Raw genomic sequence first — 13,193 nt, 5'->3', positions numbered from 1 at the left:
ACATTAGTATTGTACTAGCTGCAGATACATTAGTAAACAAACTGCTGGCATACTGCAAAGCAAATATAGAATTGAACTATGTATGTAAACTGATTATAAATCCCAGCTTTACCTAAATGTAACTATGGTAAAAGCATACACAAACTAATAAAGAAAAGGTACCACACTAAGTTATAATTCTGTTACTTTATTAAAACTTTAAGGATTATAAACTCTCAGTTTTGTTTTGCTATTGATTGGCAGCAAAGTTTGCAATATATCAATATATTTTACACAAAAACTATACAAATATATATGTGTGTGTGTGTATATATATTTATATATACATATATATATGTGTGTGTGTGTATATATATATATATGTGTGTGTGTGTGTATATATATTTATATATACATATATATATGTGTGTGTGTGTATATATATTTATATATACATATATATATGTGTGTGTGTGTATATATATTTATATATACATATATATATGTGTGTGTGTGTATATATATTTATATATACATATATATATGTGTGTGTGTGTATATATATTTATATATACATATATATATGTGTGTGTGTGTATATATATTTATATATACATATATATATGTGTGTGTGTGTATATATATTTATATATACATATATATATGTGTGTGTGTGTATATATATATATATATATATATATATATATATATATATATATATATATATATATAATACACACACACATATATATATATATATAAAAAAAAAATGTGAAAAATAGAATATACCACTAACTAGTAGTAGTATAAGCTCTGGACCTGACAAAGTTATGGGAGTCAACTACACATAAATCAGGGTATAATGATGTATAGAAATGATGTATAAAAATGAGGACACCCTAATAAAAGCAGCTAGAAACACTGTCCCCCAAATAATGAAATATCTTTTCCAAATATTTCTAAAACAAAATGTATTACAAAAGGGATATGGGTGAAATGTAACCAGCGCTAATAATAGGAGGCCCAAAAAATGTATAAATATCTAAAAAATGGTTATTTCATATATAATTATAAGGTAATAATAAAACAATAAAATATTAAAACCAATAACTTGCAATGGTTATCTCATATAAATATGAATAAAAATGAGACAATATATATAAACCTCACAAAGATACATATATCATCATACAACAAATATAGATAAAATAGCAGTCTAAAATCAAATATAGATAAAAATATAGATGAAATGTAGATACCAATGGCAATACAACATACGTAGATAAATAAGGTGGTCTGCGGTGTGTCGATCCGAAAATAATATTCTATCAAGCCTAAGCCTAAGGACACTTATATGAGAGGAGTATTGTTCACCATTTGGAGGGTGTTTGAAGTTGAAAAGAAAGAAACACAAACGGCTTACTTCTTTCATAATTACACCCTATTGACACGAATTGGGACTTCTTATGTTGGGACTTTTTTCACTTTCCATCTAAGTGTGTTTTCATCTATATTTTTATCTATATTTGATTTAGACTGCTATTTTATCTATATTTGTTGTATGATGATATATGTATCTTTGTGAGGTTTATATATATTGTCTCATTTTTATTCATATTTATATGAGATAACCATTGCAAGTTATAGGTTTTAATATTTTATTGTTTTATTATTACCATATAATTATATATGAAATAACCATTTTTTAGATATTTATACATTTTTTGGGCCTCCTATTATTAGCGCTGGTTACATTTCACCCATATCCCTTTTGTAATACATTTTGTTTTAGAAATATTTGGAAAAGATATTTAGCTTATTTGGGGGACAGTGTTTCTAGCTGCTTGTATTATTTATTATTATTAGCGCTGGTTACATTTCACCCATATCCCTTTTGTAATATATATATATATATTTACACACAAACACATCATATATACAACCACTCACATACACACACACGCACGCACGCACATATATATACATGTATATAGACAAAGGCACACATGTTGAGCAATTACAAAACAAAGCTCTGTTGTGGTCCCCATTTATTATGCCGCCGCCCCTGACAAATATCTTTAAAATAATTTTTATTTTGGGTAAAGCAGTACATACATTTGAGAAGCTTTGAAATGATTTTGCATGCATACGTGTAAGACTTATATTAAAGGATGTCTGAATATTTCAGAAAATAATTTATGTGAACAGGAAGATGTGCCAGTTTTGTGTAACTGATTGTCATGTACAACATTCAGCGATGTGAGGCATCTTCAACTGCCCTAGTTGTGTCCCTTAAAACTATTCAACATGCCTCATGTTTATCTTAAGGAGATCCTTTTTTTAAAATGTAACCTAGAATATGTCTCCGCTAACTATATTTTATTTGGCCTCACATGTAATGGATTCCCTGTAATGAGAGGAAAACATCATAAACATGAAACAGGATAATGTAGAAGGAAAATCCTTTACTAACATCAACTGCCCTAGTTGTGTCCCTTAAAACTATTCAACATGCCTCATGTTTATCTTAAGGAGATCCTTTTTTTAAAATGTAACCTAGAATATGTCTCCGCTAACTATATTTTATTTGGCCTCACATGTAATGGATTCCCTGTAATGAGAGGAAAAAAAAATCATAAACATGAAACAGGATAATGTACAGGGAGTGCAGAATTATTAGGCAAATTAGTATTTTGACCACATCATCCTCTTTATGCATGTTGTCTTACTCCAAGCTGTATAGGCTCGAAAGCCTACTACCAATTAAGCATATTAGGTGATGTGCATCTCTGTAATGAGAAGGGGTGTGGTCTAATGACATCAACACCCTATATCAGGTGTGCATAATTATTAGGCAACTTCCTTTCCTTTGGCAAAATGGGTCAAAAGAAGGACTTGACAGGCTCAGAAAAGTCAAAAATAGTGAGATATCTTGCAGAGGGATGTAGCACTCTTAAAATTGCAAAGCTTCTGAAGCGTGATCATCGAACAATCAATCGTTTCATTCAAAATAGTCAACAGGGTCGCAAGAAGCGTGTGGAAAAACCAAGGCGCAAAATAACTGCCCATGAACTGAGAAAAGTCAAGCGTGCAGCTGCCAAGATGCCACTTGCCACCAGTTTGGCCATATTTCAGAGCTGCAACATCACTGGAGTGCCCAAAAGCACAAGGTGTGCAATACTCAGAGACATGGCCAAGGTAAGAAAGGCTGAAAGACGACCACCACTGAACAAGACACACAAGCTGAAACGTCAAGACTGGGCCAAGAAATATCTCAAGACTGATTTTTCTAAGGTTTTATGGACTGATGAAATGAGAGTGAGTCTTGATGGGCCAGATGGATGGGCCCGTGGCTGGATTGGTAAAGGGCAGAGAGCTCCAGTCCGACTCAGACGCCAGCAAGGTGGAGGTGGAGTACTGGTTTGGGCTGGTATCATCAAAGATGAGCTTGTGGGGCCTTTTCGGGTTAAGGATGGAGTCAAGCTCAACTCAAAGTCCTACTGCCAGTTTCTGGAAGACACCTTCTTCAAGCAGTGGTACAGGAAGAAGTCTGCATCCTTCAAGAAAAACATGATTTTCATGCAGGACAATGCTCCATCACACGCGTCCAAGTACTCCACAGCGTGGCTGGCAAGAAAGGGTATAAAAGAAGAAAATCTAATGACATGGCCTCCTTGTTCACCTGATCTGAACCCCATTGAGAACCTGTGGTCCATCATCAAATGTGAGATTTACAAGGAGGGAAAACAGTACACCTCTCTGAACAGTGTCTGGGAGGCTGTGGTTGCTGCTGCACGCAATGTTGATGGTGAACAGATCAAAACACTGACAGAATCCATGGATGGCAGGCTTTTGAGTGTCCTTGCAAAGAAAGGTGGCTATATTTGTCACTGATTTGTTTTTGTTTTGTTTTTGAATGTCAGAAATGTATATTTGTGAATGTTGAGATGTTATATTGGTTTCACTGGTAAAAATAAATAATTGAAATGGGTATATATTTGTTTTTTTGTTAAGTTGCCTAATAATTATGCACAGTAATAGTCACCTGCACACACAGATATCCCCCTAAAATAGCTATAACTAAAAACAAACTAAAAACTACTTTCAAAACTATTCAGCTTTGATATTAATGAGTTTTTTGGGTTCATTGAGAACATGGTTGTTGTTCAATAATAAAATTAATCCTCAAAAATACAATTTGCCTAATAATTCTGCACTCCCTGTAGAAGGAAAATCCCTTACTAACATCATAGTAAATCCTTTTGTGCCCTAGAAATGTAAAGTCAAAATCTGCTGGCAAAATCTTTTTTTTTTCTCCTTTAGGTGTCTTTATATTGGGAAATTCTATAACATTAAAGGGGCATATTCATGTATATCTACAAATGGCATATACATGATACATTGCACTGCATGTGAAGTGGGGTGTTATATTTGAAAAACAAGCCAAAAACTGCACCTTCGGATGAACTTACACAGACACCCAATCAAAAATTACTGTGAAACAAAATACTGTACCCCTGTTGGTCACCATTTCACCCAACCTGACCACTCCATCCAAAACCTCAAAATCAAGATTCTCAGAGGCAACTTCAAAAACACCATGGAAAGAAAAACCTTCAACTTGCTAAATTCTGGACTAAATGTGGTCTCAAAAATGTTTGTAATGTACTTTCATATAGTCAATTACATTGTACTGTATATTCCACACTCTCTATGCATAGGTACACAGGTAAGCCTATGTCCACAATGTTGTTATGATTATTATTATTATTCCCCTTTTTATTTCTTTCCTTTCTCCTTTTTTTCTTATATTCATTCCCCTGTATACCTAATTTCACAGCTTTATACATATTGATTTAATGTTGATATATATAACTTTATATCAGTATATGCTCTGTGTATAACCATATATTTCCCCTGTCTGTTATCCTTCACTGGACACTGTATGCCTCTGTCTCTTAAACCCCCTTCATAATTTTTACGACACCCCCTCCTCCCCCTGCACTCAGACTTCTGTAACACTTTCTGTCTTTTTAGCCTGTGTTTTAAGATATAATCTGTAAATTCCATCACATTGGTCAGTATTGCTTCAGACTTGAAAAAGGAGGACATTCTTCCGAAAGCTTGTCATCTTATAAATATATAGTTAGTCCAATAAAAAAGTATCATTGCTCAATGCAATACTCTTGTTATTTTGATATCTATCTATCTATCTATCTATCTATCTATCTATCTATCTATCATCTATCTTTCTATCTATCTATCTATCTATCTATCAATCTATCTATATGTGTGTGTATATAAGGGACACTGAACCCAATTTTTTTCTTTAGTGATTCAGAGGATGAAGTTTTAAGAAACTTTCTATTTTACACCTATTATCAAATTTTCTTCATTCTCTTGCTTTCTTTATTTGAAAAAGAAGGCATCTAAGCTATTTTTTGGTTCAGAACCATGGAAAGCACTTGTTTTTGGTGGGTGAATTTATCCACCAATCAGCAAGAACAACCCAGTTTGTTCACCAAAAATGGGCCGGCATCTAAACTTACATTCTTGCATTTCAAATAAAGATACCAAGAGAATGAAGCCAATTTGATAATAGGAGTCAATTAGAAAGTTGCTTAAAATTGCATGCTCTATCTGAATCACACACACAAAAAAATTGTGTTCAGTGTCCCTTTAAGAGAGGGTGGTATTATATAGCAGCAATGCACACATAAGAGCCCGGCCCACCCGACATTTGCCCTGTATGCCCTATGGCTAGTGACAGTGAGAGGTACAATTAAAATCATATGGCTAGATTACGAGTTTTTGTCGGTAAGGCTTGCGGTGCTAATGAGCATTTTTTTCTCACCGCTCACTTAAGACAGCGCTGGTATTACGGGTTTTTACAAACCCGGCGTTAGCCACATAAAAATGAGCGGATAGCAAAATGTAGCTCCACATCTCACCTCAATACCATCGCTGTATACGGTAGCAGTGAGCTGGCTAAATGTGCTTGTGCACGATTTCCCCATAGGAATCAATGGGGGAGAGCCAGCTGAAAAAAAACCTAACACCTGCAAAAAAGCAGCGTTTAGCTCCTAACGCAGCCCCATTGATTCCTATGGGGAAATACTTTTTATGTCTACACCTAACACCCTAACATGAACCCCGAGTCTAAACACCCCTAATCTTACACTTATTAACCCCTAATCTGCCGCCCCCGACATCGCTGACACCTGCATTATATTATTAACCCCTAATCTGCCGCTCTGGACACCGCTGCCACCTACATTATACCTATGAACCCCTAATCTGCTGCCCCTAACATCGCCGACACCTACATTATATTTATTAACCCCTAATCTGCTCCCCCAACGTCGCCGCAACCAAACTACACTTATTAACCCCTAATCTGCCGCCCACAATGTCGCCGCCACTATAATAAAGTTATTAACCCCTAAATCTAAGTATAACCCTAATACCCCCCTAACTTAAATATAATTTAAATAAATCTAAATAAAATAACTATAATTAAATAAATTATTCCTATTTAAAACTAAATACTTACCTATAAAATAAACCCTAAGATAGCTACAATATAACTAATATTTACATTGTAGCTATTTTAGGATTTATTTTCATTTTACAGGCAACTTTGTATTTATTTTAACTAGGTAGAATAGTTATTAAATAGTTATTAACTATTTAATAACTACCTAGCTAAAATAAGTACAAATTTACCAGTAAAATAAACCCTAACCTAAGTTACAATTCCACCTAACACTACACTATAATTAAATTAATTACCTAAACTAACTACAATTTAAATACAATTAAATTAAATAAACTAAATTATAAAAAAAAAACACACTAAATTACAGAAAATAATAAAATAATTACCATTTTTTTTAAACTAATTACACCTAATCTAATCCCCCTAATAAAATAAAAAAAAAACCAAAATAATAAAAATCCCTACCCTACACTAAATTACAAATAGCCCTTAAAAGGGCTTTTTGTGGGGCATTGGCCCAAAGTAATCAGCTCTTTTACCTGTAAAGAAAAATACAATACCCCCCAACATTAAAACCCACCACCCACACACCCAACCCTACTCTAAAACCCACCCAATCCCCCCTTAATAAAACCTAACACTACCCCCTTGAAGATCACCCTACTTTGAGACGTCTTCACCCAACCGGGCAGAAGTGGTCCTCCAGACGGTCCGAAGTCTTCATCCTATCCGGGCAGAAGAGGACCTCCAGACGGGCAGAAGTCTTCATCCAGGCGGCATCTTCTATCTTCATCCATCTGGAGCGGAGCGGGTCCATCTTCAAGACATCCGCAGAGCATCCTCTTTGGTCAACGGCGACTGGAACAATGACGGGTCCTTTAAATGATGTCATCCAAGATGGCGTCCCTTCAATTCCGATTGGCTGATAGAATTCTATCAGCCAATCGGAATTAAGGTAGAAAAAATCGTATTGGCTGATCCAATCAGCCAATAGGATTGAGCTTGCATTCTATTGGCTGTTCCAATCAGCCAATAGTATGCGAGCTCAATCCTATTGGCTGTTCTAATCAGCCAATAGGATTGAACTTCAATCCTATTGCCTGATTGGATCAGCCAATAGGATTTTTTCTACCTTAATTCCGATTGGCTGATAGAATTCTATCAGCTAATCGGAATTGAAGGGACGCCATCTTGGATGACGTCATTTAAAGGACCCGTCATTGTTCCAGTCGCCGTTGAACGAAGAGGATGCTCTGCGGATGTCTTGAAGATGGACCCGCTCCGCTCCGGATGGATGAAGATAGAAGATGCCGCCTGGATGAAGACTTCTGCCCATCTGGAGGTCCTCTTCTGCCCGGATAGGATGAAGACTTCGGACCGTCTGGAGGACCACTTGTGCCCGGCTGGTTGAAGACGTCTCAAGGTAGGGTGATCTTCAAGGGGGTAGTGTTAGGTTTTATTAAGGGGGGATTGGGTGGGTTTTAGAGTAGGGTTGGGTGTGTGGGTGGTGGGTTTTAATGTTGGGGGGTATTGTATTTTTTTTTCAGGTAAAAGAGCTGATTACTTTGGGGCAATGCCCTGCAAAAAGCCCTTTTAAGGGCTATTTGTAATTTAGTGTAGGGTAGGGATTTTTATTATTTTGGGGGGCTTTTTTATTTTATTAGGGGGATTAGATTAGGTGTAATTAGTTTAAATTTTTTTAATTATTTTATTATTTTCTGTAATTTAGTGGGGTTTTTTTTTCCGTAATTTAGTTTATTTAATTAATTTGTATTTAATTGTAGTTAGTTTAGGTAATTAATTTAATTATAGTGTAGTGTTAGGTGTAATTGTAACTTAGGTTAGGGTTTATTTTACAGGTAAATTTGTACTTATTTTAGCTAGGTAGTTATTAAATAGTTAATAACTATTTAATAACTATTCTACCTAGTTAAAATAAATACAAAGTTGCCTGTAACATTAAAATAAATCCTAAACTAGCTACAATGTAACTATTAGTTATATTGTAGCTAGCTTAGGGTTTATTTTATAGGTAAGTATTTAGTTTTAAATAGGAATAATGTAGTTAATTATAGTTATTTTATTTAGATTTATTTAAATTATATTTAAGTTAGGGGGGTGTTAGGGTTAGACTTAGACTTAGGTTTAGGGGTTAATACATTTAATATAGTAGCGGTGACATTGGGGGCGGCAGATTAGGGGTTAATAAATGTAGGTAGGTGGCGGCGAAGTTAGGAACGGCAGATTAGAGGTTAATAAAATGTAACTAGTGTTTACGAGGCGGGAGTGTGGCGGTTTAGGGGTTAATATATTTATTAAAGTGGCGGTGATGTCCGGTCGGCAGATTAGGGGTTAAAAATTTTAGTTAAGTGTTTGCAATGTGGGGGGGCCTCGGTTTAGGGGTTAATAGGTAGTTTATGGGTGTTAGTGTACTTTTTAGCACTTTAGTTAAGAGCTTTATGTTACGGCGTTAGCCCATAAAACTCTTAATTACTGACTTTTAAATGCGGTAGGAGTCTTGAAAGGAGAGGGTGTACCGCTCACTTATTCCAAGACTCGTAATACCGGCGTTAGGCAAATCCCATTGAAAAGATAGGATACGCAATTGACGTAAGGGGATTTGCGGTATGCTCGAGTCGCGGAAAAAAAGTGAGCGGTACACCTGTACCTGCCAGACTCATAATACCAGCAGGCGTTAAAAATCAGCGTTGGGACCTCTCAATGCTGCTTTTTAAGGCTAACGCAAGACTCGTAATCTAGGCGATAGTAAATTGTTTTGTACTCTAGATATGCAAATAATGCCGGTCGGCTACCACAGCTATTGGCTAAGAGTAGGGATGGGCGAATGTTTCTAAAAATTTGAAATTTAAAATTAAATTTTATACATTCGTTCTTTCAATCGAATTTCTAATGTTTATATAACATTCTAACATTCTATTTTCGAATTTTCGTTTTCTAATTTTTCAATAAAATTCGAAAATATTCGTTCGAATAATAGAATGTTTAGCTATGCATTCATTCAATTTCAAAATGTAATGTGACATTCAAATTCGAATGTAATGTAAAATTCGAATTTGAATGTAAGAGTCAAATTTTAAATAGTATTTCTAGTCTACAACTATGTTTAATAAATGTGACATTCAAATTCGAAATAGTATTCCTAGTCTAATACTGTGTTTTATAAATGTAATATTCGAATTTGAATGTGACATTCGAATGTGTCATTTGAATTCGAATGTAACATTCCAATTTAAATGTGACATTCGAATTCGAATGTGACATTCGAAAATTGTAAATAACATTCGATAATAGAATTTTTAAGAATAATAGTTCTTATCAACATTCTATTATGTAAATCGAATTTCTACAATAACATTCATTCTAACTTTCGAATTCGAATATAATCACATTCTCTCATCCCTAGCTAAGAGGTGAAAACGTCACCTCATTAAAAAAATAGAGTTTTGCTGTGGGCGGCCAGAGGTTCTCAGCTCTGCATAAACTCGCAGGCAAATAAAGGTACTTTCAGCATAAGGTTTTTTTTATACTTCATGACTGAAAGCCCCCTTTTTTTATAGACCGGCTGGAAACGCCACCGCAAGTTGATGAGAGGAATGGAGCACAGGGGGTGCATGCCGCAGTAAGCAGCCAGTTCCGCTGCTGTGTAGCAATGAGAAAAAAGGAAAAGTGCGGCTGCACAAAGCAGAGAGAAAAAAATATTTTTTTAAAAATATATGCTTTATTGATATACAAGGTACAAGAAGGCTGCAGGAGAATACCTCCTTACATGTTTCGTGCCTGCACTTGGCACTTAATCATAGGAGTGAGGTTCTTGGTACAACCCCTGCTATTTAAAGGGGAAGTACCCAATGATAGTCAATGTGTTAAACACATAAAATACAGGGTGAAAACCACTTGCCATTACCGAACGCAAGCTAAATATATGGAAAAGAGTGAAAATTTGTACACGTAAAAATATATGAAGCCATTGCTTAAATAAAAAATAAAAAAGTATCTCAGATAATGCTACCCCTGCTATCCGGAGCAAGCAGGGTCACGTTCCACTCTGTAATATTAACACTTGGATTACCATATGGAGTGGAGGTAGGCAAGGAGTGGAAGAGGATACTAGTGAGCTCCACCGAATGGAAGTATTACAATTGGCAGCACTTTTGCATTGTTTTTGAATTTTTACCGCTCTTTGCTTACAAAGCTTTTGCGATAGTTTGGCTTTAACAGTAATTTACGCTCACTTTTGTGATAGATTGCAGCCACTTGTAACGAAGGTTTGTATTTTTTGTTTTACCAGAGTCATTTATCAGCCAGTAATTTAGAATTATTGTGTAGTGGTAGGAAAGACCTGCTCTGCTTGTCTTTAGTAGCTCTGTTGATAGTTTTCCAGTATTCGTCATCGGAAATAAATTGAGTGGTGTGCACTACATAACACTGAGTGAAATACACTTTCCATAAAGTTTGTTCATTGGCAGAGTTGCAACTTGCACTACTATACTTCAAAAAAAGAAATCTACTCCAGGTTTCTGAACGTGGTGATTTAAGACTCCTGCTGTGTGACATGAAACTAAACATTGGGAAACTTGTAATACTTCATCAAGTCGATGCATCACATTAACAATTTTGTCAATAGTGAAGTAATTTATGTGGTATATACAAGACAATTTCACAGTAACTATCAACTTTAAAAAGCTGGTATCGTAATATCAAGATAATACATTTTGCATTACTTAATTAATTAATTAATTAATTAATTAAAGGGACATGAAACCCCATTATTTTCATTCATGATTCAGAACTACAAGTTTTCATTTAAAATTTGAATAAATGTTTGTTACTTTGTTGATATTTTACCAGGTAAGGTAGGAGTGCTGATAGTGAATTTTAGGGATGTGCAATTTGTCACTCTTTTTACTAAACGGATGACTAAAACACCTGCAGGTTTTTGGCGGGACATATATTCTTACAAATGTGCAACACACAAGTTTCTGGAACTGCAGAGATATGTGTGTGTTGCTCTTTTGTACGAATATATCCAGTGCCGAAAAGAGACAAATTACACATTTTTTATTTTTTTAACTTCATCATTACCACCTGTTTTTTTGTGCAGCCATATCTTCTTTTTGTTTTGTTCATCTGATGCAGTGGACTTGGCCGTTCATGGCTTGCACCCCCTAGGCTGTATAGTATACCATGAGACTCCCCTCACTTCCGGTGGTGTGTGCAGCTTACAACAGGACCTGGAGTGGTTTGGTGTGTTGTGATCCAAATGACGCAGACTGTGGCCATTTTTGGCATTGGTTTAGTAAACAAATCATGACAAATGGCACAGTCCTAGAGAGTTTATGGTAAAGGGAGAGGTGGCCGAAAACATTTTTTGGAACCACTGGTAAACGGGCAGTAAACTTACAAACTAATGTTATATAATTCTGCACATAGTGCAGAATTATATAACATTAGCTTACCGGCAGATGTATACATTTAAATAATGCAGAAAAATGTTATGTAAAAGTTCATTTTACCAGAACGCCGCTCCTTGCTCTACTGAGTGGGTCTGGTTTTTTACACAGCGCATCGCGGTAACACTGTCTAGTCACAGTGTGCCCGGTCGCGCCATTAAAATGAATGTAGCTCGCTCCCGCTACTAGACCAGAGCGGGAGCGAGCTACATTCATTCAGACCCGCTCAGTAGAGCAAGGAGCTGCGTTCTGGTAAAATGAACTTTTACATAAAATGTTCTGCAGTACTTTAATGTATACATCTGCCGGTAAGCTAATTTTATTTAATTCTGCACTATGTGCAGAATTATATAACATTAGTTTGTAAGTTTACTGTGCCTTTAAAGGGACATTAAACACTTTGAGATGATAATATAAAATGATAAATTGTATATATATATATATATGTATATTAAAAAACTCTGCAATACACTCTCATTATTTATTTTGTCCCCTTTTCCTGTAATTTCATTCTCAAATTGTGAGATTTTCAGTTCTTGTTAGAAATGGAAGTGCAGAACACTGTTATATTTCATACAGCCATTGGCTGCACACTCTAGTGACCTATTTATAACTGTCCCTAATTGGCCACAGCACAGAAGGTAACCTAGGTTACAACATGGCAGCTCCCATTGTTTTAGACACTAAAACTTCACAATTATTTTGTCAATATTTCAACAACTAATTAAACTTTAAAAAATACATCTACGTTATTCACAGACTAATCTTTTCTTTGAATGCATCATTCTACCTAGCATTTGTTTAGTGTTTAATGTCCCTTTAACGGTTTATTCTAATGTAATCATAAAATGCTCAAAGTTTTTATTTTTATATTTTTTTATTACTAAGTGTTAACCCCAACAAAAGGGGTAAAACATAATTTAAAAAAAAAAAAAACATTTTGCGCATTATTAAAGGGATACTAAACCTAATTTTTTTCTCTCATGATTCAGATAGAGCATGCAATTTTAAGCAACATTCTTAATTAACTCCTATTATCAATTTTACATAGTTCTCATTATCTTTATTTGGAAAAGCAGGAATCCAAGCTAAGAAGCCGGCCCATTTTTCGTTCAGAACCTGTCCTGGATAGAGCTTGCTGATTGATGGGTACATTTAGCCACCAATCAGCAAGCGCAACCCAGGTGCTGAACCAAAAATGGTCTGGCTCCTAAGTTTACATTATTGCTTTTCAAATAAAAATA

Source organism: Bombina bombina, unplaced genomic scaffold (assembly GCF_027579735.1).
Source record: "Bombina bombina isolate aBomBom1 unplaced genomic scaffold, aBomBom1.pri scaffold_1011, whole genome shotgun sequence".
NCBI lineage: Eukaryota > Metazoa > Chordata > Amphibia > Anura > Bombinatoridae > Bombina > Bombina bombina.
This window is presented reverse-complemented; position numbering follows the sequence as displayed.